We start from the raw sequence: 20,442 nt of genomic DNA, 5'->3' as shown, positions 1-20,442 counted from the left end.
GCAGATTTATGTTAAAGCACACATAGATCATCCGTAATGAAGAATAAACTTGGAAGTCCTTTACATAGAATAAGACCCAGTTGTGGCAAATTTATGTTGCAAAATGCAACTTGGTATTGCTCTAAAACATTATCTTGTGTTTCAATGTGATTTTCAAAGTCTAAGTGTCAAAATTGCAATCTGAAAGGAACTGAGAACACAAGCAAGACAATATACTTATTTTTAATGACGCAGACACACATACAGTTGCATAAATCCGTGCACATCACTGTAGATCACTTAATACACAAATCTAAAGAAAATTATCATATATTAGCATAATTATTTTAATTATCAAACATAAGTACATATCGAAGATTTTTATCCGCGGTATCATAGGCACAGTTCAAATCGGGAGTTCTAAGCTTCAGTGCTGTTGCCAAATAAGGAATCGAAACGCAAAAAAGAATTGTTAGCGTCACTGCACTGTCTCGTGCGAAGAAGAATCTACGCAATTTAAATCATATTTCTTTTTATTGTAATTAAACATTTTGCGGCCACAAACTGGCACTCTAATCGTAATTGTTTCAAGACATTTACATTTCTTCTAGCTTTGCGGTAAGAAGATAAGCAGCAGCCTACCTTAGCCGAGGAGCAGAATTAAAGTGCGTTCTGTGCAGGAAGAAATCCTAATTTAGAATGGATTAGTTTATGTTTTAATACATTTTTATTGGATAAATATTAATTATTTAAAATTATTATTGGCTGATTGAGTTTCAGTTCCACTTACGTCGTTATTTAAAAGTCATATGGTATGGATTAAAATAGAAATAACGCAGTCCAGAAAAAGTTATTATAATCAATTGCTATTTTAGAACAGTGAGGGTAACTACTCAAATAAAAATGAGGAAGTAAGGGGATATTTATAATTTAATTTATAATTTTGATATGCATAATTTTATCTTACACACATGCATGTAAATTTATAAATACAAAGTAAAAATTAGTTAAAAACCTAACCTTATTGCACCCTGATAGCAGCAAAAAATGGTTGTAAAATGCAAAATAAATTAAAATTAATTGCTTTAAAATCCATCCTATATTCATTTCGCGACAAATCGTGTGCAGTAATTAAATGCTAGAAGCGCAGTGATTAACTGTGTCATTATTAGTTCAGAAGCAGTCTGGTTTATTTACGTCTTTCTTTGTACCAACCCCCTGATGATAATGCAGCGAAAGATATAAATTACTGTTTTCCTTTTTCCTTTTTTTGTTTTAGTGTTTTCTGCACTTTTCGTGCCTTTTATGACTGCGCTTCTGGTATTTTATTATTGCATGTGGTTTGTTCCGAGTTGAATATAGGACTTATTTTAAACATATTAATTTAATTTACTTTAACATAAACATATATTTAAAAACACATTTCTGCTGTTATATATCTTAAAAACATATATTTGTGTTGACGCTGAGATATATATATATATATTTATTACCTTATAGAAGTTATACATACATATTATTTGTTGTTTTTCATTATTTTTTAATATTTTATGCATTAATTATATTATTTTTAACAATGTTTTTGAATTTGTTTTGTTCCATTAAGCTATTTGCATCTACTTTTCTTTCTGTTTTCCATTTTGTTCCGTTATAGCCTTCTGGTAAAAGAAAAAATCGACATTGGAATTATAACATTTATTTGCTTCTGCCTAAAGGTCAAGGTTATTTATTATTTTGAAGTCTGTTGAATTCCCCTTCCCCTAAAAAATATATTTAGCAGCATTTTTTTAATTTTTTTTATTTCTGTCACGGGGAATATTTTTCCTTACTATTAATTCGTTCCAAAGCGGATTTTTTGTTTTTAGACTTTACATTTTTTATATTACTATAATTCAACCAATTATCGATCTATAATTATTATTGCAAATACACTCAATCAGTTTTTTTTTTTTTTTTTTTTTTGTGTGTGTGTGTGTTTTTCTTTTTATCCTTAGTATAATTCTTAGATTATTTTATTTTCTATTGTTTATTCTTTTTAACAATGTTTTTGAATTTGTTTTGTTCCATTAAGCTATTTGCATCTACTTTTCTTTCTGTTTTCCATTTTGTTCCGTTATAGCCTTCTGGTAAAAGAAAAAATAGACGTAAACAAAAAGAAAGATCGATGTGCCTTTGCTTTATGACTAAGATGCTGCTCGACTTTCATGAGATTTGAAATCTGTGTGGAAGTTGAAAATTACTTTTAAAAAACCCTTTTCGTGTTCAAAATGTTAGTGTTTCAAGAAATATGTTAGTTAACTTCGTTTAAGAAACTCCTGGTAGTGCTTTATTTTCAGATAATTTTCTAGACATAAGAGCAGTGGAAGCTACGTTTGTTGTCTGACTTTTCAGAAAGAAATAAAAACACATCCTTGTTTTAACAATAAAGGTCTAAAGTAGCTATTGAGTAAACAGGAACTGGTTTTTTTTTAATTCTAGAACGGGTTAAAGACTAGTTATAATCGTGAAGTAAACAGACTGTGAAATTTAAACACCACCATTCCGGCGCTAACCTTCAGATGAACTCGTTTCGGTAATATTTTATGAGTCTTCGGCGGTTTTTGCAGCATTTATACGCTCTTTTTATAATTCCTTGCATGCGATCAATAATAGAAAAATAGCACTGAGAACCTTGAATGATGTCAGCATTATTCTGTCATTGTTTTTTTGCTAGTTTAAGAATGCCGAAATGAGACTAAACTTAATGCAAAACTTGCATTGGTGTTGAGTTCTCAAGTGAAATATTTCTGCTGGAAACGTTTTCTTGCAATGAAGGAGGAGCAGAAGGCCTTCATGTGGTAGACGTAAGACTAAAAGTCTGAACTTCCTTATAAGCAGTTAATAAATAATCCCGTCATTTTGCAAATTCTGCTATGCAATTTCAATGTTCAATTTTGTGAACCTTCTTTTTATTAAAAATGGTAATTAATGTTTATCTAAATGGGGAAACTTAATTATAAATTACAAGAAATATTTTTTCATTCTTTCTTGTAATTTATAAAATAATAAAACGCGTAATTGAGATGTTGACGTAAAGTAAAATGTCTAGCAGCATGTTTAAAATTTTTGATTATGAAGGAAACATCTAACGAAAGTAAAACTCCTTGACGAAGTCACACATTTTATGATAGTGCTAGTAACTCTACAGTAGCTGTAGCACTATAATATATCAGTTGAAGTAAGCAGGATTATTCTAGTGCTATCACTTGCTTATAAAGTTATAACACAGAATTTAGACGGTTTATTTCGCATACGGCCAAGTTATGGTCAAGCGCCACTCATTAGCATAAATTTCATCGTTTTTGCAATGCTGAAGGAGCTAATTTCCTTACATAAGAGTGTTTGTGGATTTATTCCTACACACCAAAGCTCAAAATGCGTTTATACTGTCGTCTGTGAACGCTTTTTTCTCAAATCGGAAAGGCAATACCAGCGAGCGGGCTGGTTGCTTGGGCATTTTATTGGTTTTCTTCCATGTATAACATGTGTACGAGACAGGTTTCGTTAGAAATTCCTCCACGAAGGTATCCCTCCCTTTAGGTAGATAGCCTTCGAGTGCTTTTTCGTAATAAAATTAACCAAACCAAATCAGAAATCTTTTACATACTTTGTTTGATTATTTGCGAGACGTCGAAAATTGTACATCAGTGTCGAAGCAACTTTCAGATCAATAGATCTTTTAGCATGGAAAGAAAATTAGTTTAGAAAGATCCATTGTTAAAAATTATCTTATTAAAAGAGATATAAGAATTTCTTGCAGTAGTTTTGCAAAACATTTTTTTTTTCTAAGTTGCGCCATCGAAAGATACTTAGATAAGAAAGTCTCAGTTAGAAAACATTAAATGTCAGTTTTTATAGTTTCAGATCAGGAATCGGGAAAATTCAGATATGCTCGAGCTGTGATTCAAATTACAAATCTTTCAATTGATTCTTACAGAGCAGAGCGTGAGCCTACATCTGTCTACCTAGATGTACTAGCTACTACTAGTACTACTAGTACTAGTATTCTATTACTTGTTACCTGCTAGCTACACAATTCGTAAATTTATTTTAGGAATTCACCCGTCAGGATTTATTTCGGCTTAAAATTGAACCGAGGATTTCTTCTGCTGCAAATGAACTGTTAATTTCTAAACATTTTTCTAAACAACTACAATTGAAATAGTACTTTTGTATAATTTTCAACTTAAGAAAATTTAAATTTCTTGTTCCAAATGACATGATAACACTTTTCTTACTTGAAAATTAGCGTAAATGCTTCTGGAATGAAATCATGTATATTATTCCTCCCCATTGTTTTTTCAGCAGTTGACATAAAATTCTATTGATAATTTATCTTTTTCATTCTATTTTTCAGCTTGTAGAGACATTAGGTATTTTTTAAGCAAGAGATATGAAAAATGAGCAGCGCCTTGGACGGGAATCGAACTGCGGACTTCTGGAATACGCGCTCAGCATGCAGATCACCACACCACGAAGGCATGCTAGGAAGGCGGGAGAAATACCTTATGTACTCCCCCTTTCAAAGGGCGACTGGGGTTTTTTAGAGGAACCAATCGTCAAATCCTGGGTGTGGAGAAAAATCATCCACCACCCTTTAGTTCGGGCGCCACTGTAGAGGCATTAAGTATTTTGTAAGCAGGAGTGATGGAAAATGAGCGACGCCTTCGCCGGGAATCGAACCACGGACCTCTGGAATACGCGCCCATCGTGCAGACTACTACATCACGAAGGCATACTAGGAAGACGGGAAAAATACCTTATAAGCTTACAGATAAATTTTGTTTGCAGCATCAATTAATGAAGTCACATCAACCTTTACAGACATTAGCTTACACACTTTGCGCGTAAAGAAGCAAGTGTAATTATATTACATATAAATATAGACTATTTTCGAGTTTACGTTAAACTTAAAATCCGATCTGCTAAAGTTTTATTCTTGTGGACGGAAATGATACGAAATGAATCGTAAATCTGAAGCATGGGAGTTTATATCATACCTACTGTAAGTAATTCTTGAGTTTATGCTTGCCAGCAAGGTAGATAATAATATTCAGTATATTATGTTATGCATGGAACAGCGGCGATATTTCCGAATCGTTAAGTAAATTTCTGTCGTCACGGTAGGCTTCAAAGCAAATTCGCTTTGTTTCGGGGAAAATAAGAAGGAAGGTTGTCTTTTACTTTCACTTTCATAGGTAGGAAGAAAAGTGGTAGTCCTTTTGAAAACATTGTTCTTATCTTTCTTGTTTAGTCCCGCTATCTTTCGCTCACTTTTAAACGAGCTCTTTGGACTTAAAAAAAAAATGTATACATAGCACTAAAACTTGGAATTGCGGAGTGGATATTTTCAAATTTTGACCATGTTTTGATATTGCTTCATTGCTGACGCTATATGAATTCCTTTTACAGGTAAATTGCCTCTCCTTTTTGTCTTAGAAATTCTTTTAATAAAAACCTATTTGATTTGCTTAAATTTCAGTTCTAAAGTGTTTAAGAATATCGCCACAGAAAAAGTACGTTATCAAGAAGCATTTGAAGAGAATGTCCCACATGCAAACTTGTATGTATTATTTCCATCAGCAATAAAACTAGTTCTTTATACATAAATTAATAAATTATAGTGCTCTTGGTTTAATGGTTAACTCCCGCATTTTTTGAAAACGCCGAAACGAAACGGATTCTGAAGTTAATGAAACACTGTCAAATGTGTTTTTAAATTAGACGAAACGTGCTGTTTACATTAGGAAATGGTTTCAAAAAATTAATGGTCCAAGACGGTGTGTAGAATGTACTTCCATCTGTAACTTCAGGTTACTGCCATTGGTTCAGTTGGAAACACCCATCAGCCATACCAGATGGTGTTAAGATCAGTTCTCTTCGTGAATTCGTTAGATGACCTTAAAGGTGACCTTCTCCAGATGGTGTGACAACTCGGTACATTAATTGCAATTTATTGCTTGTTTGTAATCAGTGCTATCACTGAAAGCAAGGATTTTGAACTGCACAGATACGATTTAAAACGCCCAGAATGAAACGTAATACGCTTCCTGAATTATTTACCCATTAGTTAAAGTGTTCACTAGCCAATTATAATTCATTTAATGCTTGAACTCAGCAATTAATTTACAGCATAATTATTTATACGTGGATTTTTCTGCATGTGTCGGAAAAGCCCGACATTATAGGTTTTCCCACAAGAAATTTGCAGGAAAAAGAATAACACTTTTATATAGAATGCTTAAGGGTCTCTTTTGCAACACGATTTAAGGATATCAGTTCTATTGAATCGTGCCAGTAATAATGGTGGAAAAATAAGCGAAAAAATGAAAGCACCATTACGGAAAATGATTGGGCACAAAAATATTCTATAACCTTTTACATCATATGAAAAGAAATAAATGCAGAAAAGCTTTTCTTAAAAATTCAATTACTACAAGGGAAAAAAAGAAGAAAAGAAACCAAGTCATTTAAATTTATTCTTCTTAAAAAATAAATTGGATGTCGTAAATAAATCAATACTTTGTAAGCGCATGCGCAAAAAAAAAGTAGGTCATTTATTTTTCCCTCGCCTTCCCCTTTTTATTAAAACAAAAAATTTCAAATTGCCATTGGCTGGAATTTTTTAAGTAAATTTTAAGCAGGATTAAACAATAATTAATCAGTTAATTAGTCAAAAAAGAATTGTTCGGCATCTTGGCTTGAAATAAGGCGTAGGTATATAACCCATTTCCCAATTTTCAAATCAGATTAGTTGGTTTTTTTAACACTCAAGTAATTGATTGATTAATCAAGCGAGATATCATTCTAGCTTTTATATGATTCGTTCTTTTTTAAACCCATATGAAGTTTTTAGGATTTTAGATGTTTTTGTAGATATTCCAATCTGAAATTTAAAACTTTAAGTCATCTAAATAAACTTGAATGATGAAGGTTTGAAAGTATGATTAGATTTTTCAAATACGTTTTTATTTAAACATTAAATTTAGTACTTGTTCAAATATTTTATATGCGTGTTTTAACATTTAAATGAGAGCCTCAAAAACAAAGGAGATTCAAACAAATAAAAGGTTTGAAAGTATGATTAGATTTTTCAAATACGTTTTTATTTAAACATTAAATTTAGTACTTGTTCAAATATTTTATATGCGTGTTTTAACATTTAAATGAGAGCCTCAAAAACAAAGGAGATTCAAACAAATAAAAGGTTTGAAAGTATGATTAGATTTTTCAAATACGTTTTTATTTAAACATTAAATTTAGTACTTGTTCAAATATTTTATATGCGTGTTTTAACATTTAAATGAGAGCCTCAAAAACAAAGGAGATTCAAACAAATAAAAGGTTTGAAAGTATGATTAGATTTTTCAAATACGTTTTTATTTAAACATTAAATTTAGTACTTGTTCAAATATTTTATATGCGTGTTTTAACATTTAAATGAGAGCCTCAAAAACAAAGGAGATTCAAACAAATAACTGAGAGTGTAAATCAGAAACCGAGCGCATCATATCGCACAATATTAGCCGTTGGACTGAGACTAAATCTTGCTAGCTGAACGGGCTCGTTGCACGATGCCTTAGTGGATTTTCCAATGTGCAAAGCAAATAATATGCGGCTTTCCTTAGGAAGAAATCACTTAAGACAGATAGCCCTCAATAGTATTTTCACAGTAAATTATAGCCCTACTAGTCCATAAACAGCTTTTGAAATGATATTTATCGAATCGCAAATTGCAATCTATGAAAAAGTGATTGAGAAAAAACATTGGATATTTCTGATGTATACATCCGCCACATCGTAGTTATTTGAACAAGAAAGCCATAAAACTGTAAATATTCTTCGTCGTTTTCTAGTCCTTAAAAATTACTTTATCGGTAAAATATAGGGATTTGCAATAAACAAAAGATTATATGTCATAAGCTGTGATTTCTAAATAAATTTTTATTAGCTATTAAATGAGTTATTTATAAAACTCAATCCTCAATTTATATAATTATAAATACTCAGTTTATTTATATAGCAGGTAATTAGTTTTTATAGTTTTGAAACCTACAAAACGCTTAAATACTAATTAGAATTATTAGCAAAGGATTATAAGATTCTGCTAACGATTACTAATATTCCTAGAAAATGTAGTAGTATTTCTGTTTTCTGCATTGAAAACGGTGTAATAAATTGAAAGTGTTCTTTCAAAAGAAAAAAAACACTCGCTTGAGATTCACTCCGTAAAAGCAATCTTATGTGCAGAAGACATAAATGTATGAGAAAAACTCATGTAAAATGTAAGATGGTAAAACATATGGCAATTGAAACTATTCGAATAATTTAAAAGCGAATAACAACAATTTAAATACTGACTATAAAGTGAATTTCTGTTTGCGTTTGGTACTTCTGAATATCTAAAAATACCGATTGCTTAATTTATTTTGAAAAATATTTGACATTTCAGAAAGAAAAGAAATATAAATACTAATCAAGCTGATAAACTTATTTCATGAATGATCGTACAAAGAAGAATTTGTAAAATTTAGATTTAGCAGGAGCTCAAATAGTGAGGGTATTATTTCTATCAATGAGACATCTGTCTATCATCAGCCGATAAAAATATTACAACTTACTTAAAAATTTAAAAGTTAATTTTTGAAAGAGAAGAAAATTTTGAAAATTTTCTAATTGCTTCTTCCTTTTTGTTTCTCAGATTATATCTACAAAGTATTTAAGTACCGAAAAACGAGACATAAGACGCTCAAAATTTCCTCTTACAAATTTAAGTAGACGCGTTTAATGCATTCTGATAAAATTTCCCTCTTCTTTAAAAAAAATTAATATCTTTCCATTTCCCGATAAAGATAAAACTATTTTCTCTAAGAGAGAATTTAATGCAAAAACTTCCTTTAACATTCTATATCTCCGAAAATAATTATTTCAAGATGATGAACGAAAAATTTTAAATTTATCTACGAAGTTAAATTTTATAGTTTTTAATTAGAATTACTGAACATTTAGGTGAATGATGTTTCGTCTTTCTAAAATAGCAGAATTGAAATAAAATATTGCTTTATTCCTTTTAATCCCAATAAATTCTAAATCTTTTAAATAACTAAACGACCTTAACGAAAAGGAAATTTTCTATTAGTTGCTAAAATCAGTCTTAAAGGCAGAAGATAATTAAAATGCCTTAACATGAAATTCAGCAAACTTCATACAATTTTTATTTTCGGTTTTCATCAAATATTTATCTTCTGTATCTTCGAATATTTATTCTATATAATAAATATTCGAAAGAAATTTAATAGCTTATTTTAACCACCATTTATGTGCCGTGCACTGACATTATAAATCTTTGAGTTTGAAAACAAAAATATCATAAAAATATTTCTTATTTTATTATATTCTCGGTGTTATTTTATAAGTAGGCTATTTTGCTCATAAACGTTTTCCCGTTTTAACCACATTTAATGTTTTTTTCTTTTTTAATTCTTCAATTTCTGCTTCAGAATTTCATAATCATAAAAGAACTTATTATCATCAAATAAATGAATAGCAAGATCCGAAATGGATTCTCTGAAAACTCAAATATTATTTACCGAAACTTCAAATACTGTTTCGATACAATTTGCTTTCCTATAGAGGCAAAAATACAAAATGTTTTTGCTACAGCAGACCGCAAAAAGATCAGATCCTTTTTATTTACAAACTTCATATTAGAACAAAATTTATAAAGGCGTTTTGTTCGTGTAGAGCTTTGAAATCCTTAAGGTGATTTTTTTTCCTTTAAATCCAAGGACCTTAAGTTAGGTTGTGTAAAAATTGTTCAGGACTTCAGAAACAGTAAAAAACTTATAAATTGCTAAGGAAACCGAATTTTTAACTGTGTAGATTGGGATAACTGTGTAGATTAGACACTTCTTTACGAGGGTATCTCTTTAAAAGTATCTCGAGACTGTTTGCTTTGTTTTAAATTTATGTTTTCGTTTTAAGTATGTGTGTATATTCCTTTTTAAAACGCATTTCTTCATTTTTAATTAACCCAATCAATCTTAATATTAATGCCTTGCAATTTTTCATTAGTTAAATTTTCACTCATATCGCGAAAAGCCTAGAAGGATTGAAACACGTTACTTCAGGAATTGACGATTTCTCCTTTAGTATGTGTTTTCATTCTTATCGTACACTTCTTCATAAAACGTCCTGTAGTTAATTTCGTATCCGTAAATCAATTTTAAAAGTTTTTTTATCTTTCAGAACTATAATAACAGTGATTTTTACATCATAAAAGATTAAATTTGTATGCTTTGCAGGAATTATTGCATTCTTCCTCCCGCGCGTGTTCTTGAGGTGTAAATGGTCAATATGTACAGCTAGCATCGGAAGATCCGTCATCTGAATTTCGACGAGGGTTCTGCCTAAGTCTAATAATCTTTGCAGTGTCGTCCGTACTAAAGCATGTGGTAGACAATAATTCATGACCACTTGGATTTTTTTCGACTTGCTCTTGTACCTCTTAAGTGGGAAGAATGTAAGGAATCATCATCTTTCCCTGTACATGCTGTTGTGGTGTGACACTGGAAGGTCCATGGTTTGAATCCCCAGCAAGATCGCAATTGCATTTTCACGTTTCCCGCATTGAAAAATGTAAATGTCTTCAGCTTTAATCGTTATACAATTAAACATAGAGGAAGAAGGGATTAGGATAACCGTCCTCTAGAAAGAAATGAGTTGGATTAACTTATTTATACTTGTAGTATGATTTATTAAAATATAAGTATTTTACATTTTCCTTTGAGTCAATTCGTTTAATTTCGGGGCTTGCTTACTTTCCATAAATGTCTTCTAGTCATTCAGAGGCCCAACAAGCGGCCGAGCGGTAAAGTCGCTGAACACTGGTAGTTCGGTCCGAGGTTCGAATCCCGGGAACGGGCTGGCTGCATGGGTGTTTTCATGGTTTTCCCCATGTGTAACGTGTATACGAGCCAGTTTCCTTTAGAAAGTCCTCCCCAAAGGCATCCCTCCCCTTAGGCAGATAGCCCTAGTGTGCTTTGCCATAATTAAATACACCAACATCAACACATTTTCTAGTCATTCAGACTACCCACTAAACTTATTTTCTTATTTGATATTTCTTTATGCTCAGGAAAGGCAAGATGATCCTTACAGACCTGATAAATAATCAAAAGACCTACTACTTATGTGTTTGTTCCCCTGATCAGTATAGCGGTTAGAGTTGCTGGCTTCTGTGTAACTGAGCCCGGGTTCGAATTCTGGAAAAGGCTTGGATGGATAGTGTTTTTGAGGCATGCAGAGACCTAAATACCCAACGAACTGAAAGTCCTTTCGAATGCTTTGGGGCTAAAAGAAAGGGAGAAGAAATGTTTGACGGAGGGTTCTATTACAAAATTGGGATAGAGCTGGACCAAACCGCACTCTCATTTATAAGGTGCCCAAAGCCTCTGCCAATGACAAACGCAATCTGCGTTCGTAGCCACAATAAAATTCGTAAATTCCTTTTGTTGTTAATGTTAGACAAATGACATAAATCACAAGAATCTATGTTTAGCGTAAAATGCTTGAGCTTACGCAAAGGCCCTCTAACACAAAATCGACCCATTAGCGGCCGAATGATTAAAACCACTGAATACAAGAGTTCGAAACGGATTCTATCCAGGCTGCATAGTTGGTTTTCGTGGTTTTCCCCATGCGCAACGTGAATACGACCCAATTTCCCATAGAAAGCCCTCCACAAAGACTTCCCTTGCATTACGCAGGCTGTTACGTGCTTTGTCATAATTAGATAGATGAAAACAAACCAACTCTTACGCAGTAGTAATTACGCGCTGAGTGTGCAGACCACCACACCACAAAGGCGGGAGAAATACCTTATGTACTTCTCCTTTTAAAGCGCGACTTGGGATTTTAGGAGACCCAATTACCAAATCCTGGGTGAGGAAAATCATCATCCAACACCCGTTTGGTTTGGGCACCACTGTAGAGAAATTAGGATTTTTTTGGAGGCCGGAGAAATGAAAAATTAGCAACGTCTTCGCCGGGAATCGAACCGCGGACCTCTCAATTGCGCGCTGGATGTGCAGACCACCACACTACGAAGGCTGACTAAGAAGGCGGGAGAAATACCTTATAAAGGAATAGAGAAAAAGGAATTACTCTTAAATTAAATTTAGCGAAAGATTATTAATTTTTTTATTATTATAATTAACTATAGATTTTCTATCTAACTATATTTTGTATACTGGAGTTGTGAAGGTAAATAATTTAAAATAAATAAATTTTTCATTTCCCTTTACCCTCCACATAGTATACATGTGAGTAAGTTGTGCAATGAAGTTAAATTATGTAAGACTATTTCATATGAAAACTTCATACAAGATTTATTTCCTAACAAGTATTAAACCATGTGTATTAAGAGATTGTTTACAATCAGTTAAAATGTAAACGAAAACTTCATTTTACGTGTAATCAAGAGAGATTAATAATGTTTCACTTAATACGCCAAAACAACTTTTATTGCTAGAATCAGATTTCATTCAACATAAGGGAGATCTTGAAAAAAGTTCAGACAAATCTCAAGGGCAAAATGTATATCAAGAAAAGCGTAACAGTCGGTGTTAAACGGTGAAAATGACGTCACAGCGAACGTCAGATTCTTCTTTTGGATGCAAGATATTTGGATCGTGTTTTGAGATAGTCTGTGAGGAGTGCGAATGAAAAGCGTTCTTTGGCCAAGTGTATGATTATTTATTTACAAATTTAATGGTGTGACATGTCAAGTACATATTCTCGTTTAGAGTTTCGCGAAATGGGAAGAAGCTTAAAAAGTATTCGGAGGAAATACCAGTTCTGTAAATATTTAACAGCACCGTGTTGCTAATAAGGAATTTTTTTCTTTTTACCTCATTAATTCTAAAACAGTGAAATAAAATAAACAAAACTTTTTTTCACGTACAGGGAGGTTTACAATGCCTAATTACACAATATTGAAATTACTTGAACATCAATTCCCTGAAAAAAGAATATTGTCCTGGAAATGACATCTGAATAATATAAATCACGACTGGAACAACACTCGACATACAAAGAAACACTACATTTATAAAGGCCTTAGCTACTGCTGCTTGTTCGAACACATCCCCTTTTCGCCCTCCTGCAAATGTTTACATTTACTAAGCTATCAGAAACAAGGAAATAGCAGCCTACATATTCTGACAAACGAAGCGGCTCCAGTGATTTGACCACAATCTAACAGCACACACCCATTACATATATACACTCAAACAAAATGCTTAGCTAAAGCAGTATTAAGGAGATCTATGCGAACACGGTATAGGTCGACTGAAGCGAAAATCAGTGTTACCTAGAATTTGTAGGCAATGCAATAAGATCTGTAAAGATTTGTTTAGTTTTATTAAAAAGGTTTTTTATTGTTAATTTTCTTTACTGTCTTTGTCGCTTTCCTGCCAGAATGCTAATTTCTAGTTGAATTACAGCGTGTTCCTCTTGCTGAAGGCCACGTTACTAGTTGAATCTCTTGATAGCAGTTTATCTGCGTTTTTTAATAATAACGCCATTAGGTTTGTCACGCCAGTATTAGGTCTGAGCCAACTTGCGCGCAATCTGTCTGTATAGCGTGTGGGCTAATCTACGATTTCCAACTTGCGCGCATTCTGTCTGTATAGCCTGTGGGCTAATTTACGAATTCCAACTTGCGCGCATTCTGTCTGTATAGCCTGTGGGCTAATTTACAATTTCCAGCTTGCGCGCATTCTGTCTGTATAGCCTGTGGGCTAATTTACGATTTATTTAAATTTAAGTAAATTCTTACTTTTGAGTTACGCCATAAATACTGGCTGGTTCTATAAGCCCGAGCAGTGCCTTCTGTTAAATTACTTATTTTAATAAAAGATATTATATACTACTTTCAACGTCTTTATTGTAATTTCCAAGATACAACGATAATTCACTTATGTCTCCCAGATTCTGCATTTTAATTTATGTAACCAAGAAGGGTAAGACTATAGGGATCAACCTACGTAAATTCAAATACCACAGTAAAACATCTGAAGAAGAATACACCTGGATAAGGAGGGTGTTATCAATAGATTATTTTCGATTTTTGGTTTAATTAATTTCCCTTCTGGGGGAGGGGAAATATTCAGTTATTATTTTCTTGACGCAATTACTAAATTCTTCTTAAAGCTGTAAGGAATGTTCTTCTTATTCTGTGTCTCCATCGTATAACTAGACTCGCGTCCGGCTAAAGTCAGAAGGTGAGGAATTCGAATCCCGGGAAAGGCACTGCTGATTTTTTATGTCTCCGACTTCAAAAAATTTTAAACGTTCCTACATGTAGCGTCAGAACTAAAATATGGTGGACGATGATGCCTCACTGCCTAGATTTGGTAACTGAGTCCCCTCCTACCAAGACTCCATTTAAGTGGGGAAGAATATAAGGAAATTTCTCCTGCTTAACCGCGTACCTTCGTGATGTTGTAGATTTGGTTTATTTTATTATGGAAAAGCACGCAAAGGCTGCTTGACTAAGGGCAAAGAAGCTTTCGTGGACTGGCTCATATTCAGGGGTTACACATTGGGAAAACCACAAAAACGCCCATCCAACAACAACGTTCTTCGGGGATTCACCCTGGTCGAAATACCAGTACTTCACCGCTCGGCCGCTCGTGGGATGTAGGAAGCACGTCTGGTTAGCAGTCGGGAGTCCGGAGTTCGAATCATGATTTATTAGTAAAACTAATGAATATACGAACCTTATTAATTTTGAAATGATGCAAGTTAAAACAACGTCTAAAATTTCCCGTGATTTTATTAAAGTGCAATTCATACCACAGCCTTATTTTTATACTGCAACAGTCCAGATATCTGTCCTATAAACATCAGAGTAACTGCAATAAAATAGCTTCCGATAAACTAAAGGCCTACCAGCAGTTGAGAGGTAAAATCGCGAAACACTGTTAGTCACTGGTAGTTCCGACTCGGGTTCGATTCCAGGCGAGCGGGCTCGCTGCATCGGCGGTCTTTTCCATGTATAACGTGTATATGAACCAGTTTCTCTCAGAGCGTCCTCCCCGAAGGCTTTCCTCCCCTTAACGGGCCGGCTGCATGGGCGTTTTCGTGGTTTTCCCCATGTGTAACGTGTATACGAGCCAGTTTCCCTTAGAAAGTCCTCCACGAAGGCATCCCTCCCCTTAGGCAGATAGCCCTCGAGGCTTTGCTGTAATTAAATAACCTTACCTAACCTGACACTTCCCTTTAAGCCGATAGTCCTAGTATGCGCTTTGTCGTTATCAAATAAATCAAAAAAAAATTCATTATGGAAATCTCATAAAAAGAGATTTAAGATAAAAAAAATTAACAATTTCATTAGTCAGTTAATTCAGTTAATTAGGCTTAACTTTTCTTTACTAAGATTAAATAGAAAAGTGTTTACATGAAAAATAAGAGAAGAAAAACTAAATTTTACTTTGTCTAGCCTCATTTATGTCGAAATTGTAATGCGATCTTGAGATTTCTAAAGAAACTTATTTTTAATTAATGTTAAGAAAATAAGGAATATAGCTAAAGAAAAAGTAATTTTCGAGGAAAATTTTCCCTTTTGAATTGTGTCTAAAAATAATTTTAATAAACTTCGAAATGAAAGGTAGACTTTCAGAAAGAAAGAATTTGCGGTTACTTCTCAGAATTGTTTGACCAAGACTCCAGACGATAAATATTTTCTATTTATTTAACTTTTGACTGTACAGTGGCACGCACAATATATATATATGGAGACAGAAAAAGTATTTTAAAGTTTTCTACTTCTCAGAAAGGTAAAAATACGTTTGTTGACCAGATGTTTAGAATGTCTAGATTCTGAATTATTAAAAACTTTTTCATCTTTTCCATGTTTGCTCCATGATTCTTTTGTTCAGAAAGTAAGTAGTAACGTGATATATTTCAGGACTCCGATTTCATGTTATTCAATGGAAATGCTTAAAACATTTCCGAAAGATTCGTCGTATATGTTGATGCTCTAAGTAGAAACTGCAACTCGGTTGAGAATATAAATAATATAACATATAAACAGCAATTAGAACAGTTCTATAATGTTGATCTACCATGTACGAAGATTTTAGGAGTTATTCCATAAAATGTCGCTGCTAATCATATTTGCATCCTTGAAACCAAATTGTGTGCTTCAACAACTAGCTGCTAAAGAATGTCGAAATATACGCAAGACGTGTATCATACTGCTTCACTTATACCTAAAGGTGTATATTCATTAGGATATTTTTGGAAGCAAGAGAGATTGAAAATGAGCAACGCCTTCGCCGAGAATCGAACCACGGACCTCTGGAATACGAGCCCAGCGTGCAGACCACTATACCACGAAGGCAAGCTAAGAGGGTGGGAGAAATACCTAATAGACTCCCCGTTTTAAAGGTCGACTGGGGTTTTTAGGGGACCCAATCGCCAAATCCTGGGTGTGAAGAATCATAATCAACCACCCTTTTAGTTCGGACGCCACCGTTGAGTCATTAGGATTTTTTGGAAGCAAGAGAGATTGAAAAATGAGCATGTCTTCGTCGGGAATCGAACCACGGACCTCTGGAATACGTGTCCAGTATGCAGACCACTACACCACGAAGGCACGCTAAGAAGGCGAGAGAAATACCTTGTAAAGGGAAATGCTTCATTTGTCTTAACCTTTTGCGGCACAGTGTGTCCGGTTTGGAGACACCTAAAAATTTCCTTCTGTACGCACAGAAAAATTTAATGGAAAGGGATTTATAGGTTACTATAGGTTACTCTGAACCTTCATTGACAACAATGCTCGTTTCAGCACTCTTTTCGAAGCTCTATTCAATCAGTGTGCCCAAAGTGGGCACACCCACAGAATTAGAATTGATTGGATTGGCCACAGAAGTGCTATCTTCACAAAATTTTATTTGTGTACTCCTCTACGCCTAATTAGACTGCCTACCTTTTTTTTATTATTATTATTATCATCAAAACTCCAACTTTAAAAGGTAGCGTGCCGCAAAGGGTTAAAGCAAAGTTCCACCATTGTAATAAGCATTATGTTTTATCATTTCACGTTGGATATTAAACTAGTGTACAAAACTGAAGTAACTTTTCTGAGTTAGGTAGTAATTCCGCAAAACATTAACGGGGAAACATGAAATTCATACTAGAGGAGCACCATGTAGTACTTAAAGGATGAGGAAAGTATAGTAATAAAACAAATGAATAGGACGCATACAGTACGGAACGAATGGAAAAAGGCTTTATTGACAGAATGGCGTTCGTACAAAAAACTGTCTGGCCAAAAGGGAGAACAACAAAACGAAAAGCCTTAATAAGGGATATTACCTCCCTGCAATGGTTGCGTCGTTAAACCCGAGATTATCTAACAGTTCTTAGATTACGAGTTCCCATTCTTCAAGAAGCATCTATTGCAAATATCTGGCGTTCTCCGGAGGGTAAGATCGTGCCTTTGAGCGTCTCGCTAATACTATATCCTATGCATGTTCAATGGAATTTAAATCAGCGAAGCAAGCTGGCCAATCTGAGAATAACTTCATCGCAGTAATGATTTCTGCTCATTGAAAATTTGTGGAAAATGTGGAGATTGACTGAAATTGATTTCTCACAGTTTTCCTCTCTAAAAAAACATAACAGCCTCTTCAGTGACGCTAAACGTAAAGTGTGCAAGGCGATAATCCGTCCCTACTTGGATTTGGTCGATTAGGTCTCGTGATTCTCCGCAGTCGCTCTTTAAATGGGATAGATAGTAAAGAATTATCTTCATCCCTCTGCGTAAGTGGTTGGCATATTGGCCGTTTAGCTAACTAGAAGATCTGCGGGTAGAAACCTCGTGAGAACCCAACTTATTTTTCACAATTCCCAGCTTTAAAAGTCCTGATAGCACGCGCATCGTATTTTGTTTTGGCCCACCAGCGGCCGAGCGGTAACGTCGCTGAACACTGGTAGTTCGGGCCGAGGTTTGAATCCCGCGAACGGGCTGGCTGCATGGGTGTTTTCGTGGTTTTCCCCATGTGTAACGTGTATACGAGCCAGTTTCCCTTAGAAAGTCCTCCACGAAAGGCATCCCTCCCCTTAGGCAGATAGCCCTAGTGTGCTTTGCCATAATTAAATACGCGGACGCGGGACGCGTATTTTGTTTTACATGTGAAAGAAAATTTGCTTCTAACGTATACACTTCTTCCTCTATAAAAATGAAGTTCTTTGACAAACTTGAAAAAAAGCAAATAAAAAAATTACTATAAGTATATTTCATCAAATTTTTAACTTAGATTTTAATACACTTTAGCTTCAACATTCTTTCCCATTAATTTGTCACAATATATATGTATTACTTTGTAGAAAGCATTTGATTATTATTTGGGACAGGAGAAACGAAAAATCAACTATGCTGTGGTCAACATTCGCAGCAGGAATCTTTCACCTGCTTACTGAATATGCTAAAGGCTTACGCCACTCTAGCACGAAGGCAAAATGCGGTAAGTCCTCACCTTCTCCCCCGCACAGCGGGGAAGTACGAGACTCAATGAATCAAATCCGGATAGTGAAGATTTATTTTCCACCACATTATCAGTTCGGGAGCATTTACATTTGTTAACGATGCTGGCTGACTAACTGAGAGAACCGCGTTCGACACAGATGTTTGTAAGTGTATAATGTCTGTGCGGCATGAGAGAATTCAAAATGCTGGCGAACCGAAATCTTCTCAGTGATTTGGTGGTAAAGGAAAAGGGGCAGTAGACATAGCACCGTGCTCTCCGGTGTTCTTCATCAAAAATGGAGTGGAGTTATATAGTTTAGTGGAATTATATTATTTTAGTGGTGAAATTCTGGTGACCCTCCCAATTGTGAGGAAGGGAGGAAAATGAATAAAAAATCAGCTGTACCCACTCCGAGATTCCAACAAAGAATCTGCTGCTAGACGGATGTGCTAGCCACTTAACCACAGAAGCATGTAAGATGGAATGCGATAATTCCTTACAATATTTCAAGAACCAGATTTTAATTTCTAACCCATCACGAATCTTAAATTGCTAGATTTTGCTAGAGGTATAATACACGGAAAAAATGACTTTTAGATAAAAAAAATTGTAAATTAATAATTTATGAGATAATTAAAACTTAAAAATACTCAATACCTTAACATTTCTTTCGTTCATTCGACCGGAAGGCACATTTGCGTCGAATGTGAGAGCTTCATTTTAAACTAAAGCACTCACTTCCAAATTAATATTTAAGGAAAAGAGGGAAAGTATAAGGCAAAGTTGAATCTTTTGCATTTTAGCTATATTTCAATACTTGTTCCATACGAGTTTTAGCGTTAACCATTAATTAAGAACATTTTTCGGAAACTTAGTATATATTTTAGGACTACCAGAATCGTTCAATGAATTACTATATAAGGTATTTCTCCCGCCTTCTTAGCATGCCTTCGTGGTGTAGTAATCAGCACGCTCGGCGCGAATTCGAGAGGTCCGTGGTTCGAGTCCCGCCGAGGGCATTGCTCATTTTTCACATCTCCTGCTTTGAAATAACCTAATGACTCCACAACTATTTTGCGGAATTTTTCTTCTTTGAAATACCACGTTATATAATTTCACGGCTTGCGTTCTGAGATTTTACTGCTGAGTTCCTTAATAGCATTGATGCAAAATTCTAAAATGTTTATAAGCGGTCTATAAATCAAAGTATCATCAACAATATACATAATAAATCCTTTTCCGTTCACCTGCCGAAAGTCAGAGTGATAAATCGGACAGTTATTTTATTTAGATGCAGAGAGTCAGAAAGGAAAAAGTAGGTTTATCTGTGTAAATAAATGACAGCCGACATTAGTTGAACTCAACTTCACACAGTTTCTCTTTATCTCGTCTATCAGGGAAAATTAAAAAAAGAGAAGAAAAGGAAAGAAAGAAACGCTGTAGTCGAAATAAATTAACTAAAGTACTCGTATGTACAAATTTCTTGACAGAAGAATATGTCATAAAATTGGTTTATAATAAAAAATATATAAATAATTTAATTTATAAGTTCGACGAACGAGGCATTTATTTAATTTTAAAGACCGCTTTGAAGGATATTTGTAATTTCTGTTTGAATAGCAATATAGTATTTATTTTTCCGCTGACATTTTAAAATTTTACAAGTATTCTGAAGTATATATTCCATCGTTTGTCGATCTCCAAGAAGCCGTTAAAATAAAATTGGTTACACTGTATCAATACGCCCGACGATTCCTTTAGTCTCTTGTAAAAGTTAAAAATTTATTTTATTAGTTGACAGCTTTATTTCCTTCAGCCTGGTTTTTTATGGAGAATCTTACAAAGCAAAACTGCAGTTTCTTATGGAGCTTCCAGAAGAAAATTT

At 34.0% G+C, this 20,442-nt stretch overlaps 1 long non-coding RNA gene across 8 annotated transcripts in view; it reads left to right on the top strand.

Moving 5' to 3' along the window:
* The window catches only part of LOC146993008 (uncharacterized), a 581,887-nt gene that overhangs the window by 347,233 nt on the left and 214,212 nt on the right, over positions 1–20,442 (top strand). For 2 of the 8 annotated variants that reach the window (XR_015038840.1, XR_015038841.1), the window contains exon 1: positions 5,234–5,430. The exons of 2 other annotated variants lie outside the window; for them this stretch is intronic. This is a non-coding gene — a long non-coding RNA (uncharacterized LOC146993008). Of the gene's footprint in view, positions 1–5,233; positions 5,431–20,442 lie in introns of those variants that run through there. 4 more of the 8 variants (XR_015038844.1, XR_015038845.1, XR_015038843.1 and 1 more) reach the window with 4 other exon arrangements.

The sequence above is a fragment of the Stegodyphus dumicola genome, chromosome X2, assembly GCF_044657685.1.
Source record: "Stegodyphus dumicola isolate Sdum_Otavi_A_Nest chromosome X2, ASM4465768v1".
Classification (NCBI taxonomy): domain Eukaryota; kingdom Metazoa; phylum Arthropoda; class Arachnida; order Araneae; family Eresidae; genus Stegodyphus; species Stegodyphus dumicola.
The sequence above is the reverse complement of the archived record's forward strand: the minus strand, read 5'-3'. Positions and strand labels throughout refer to the sequence as shown.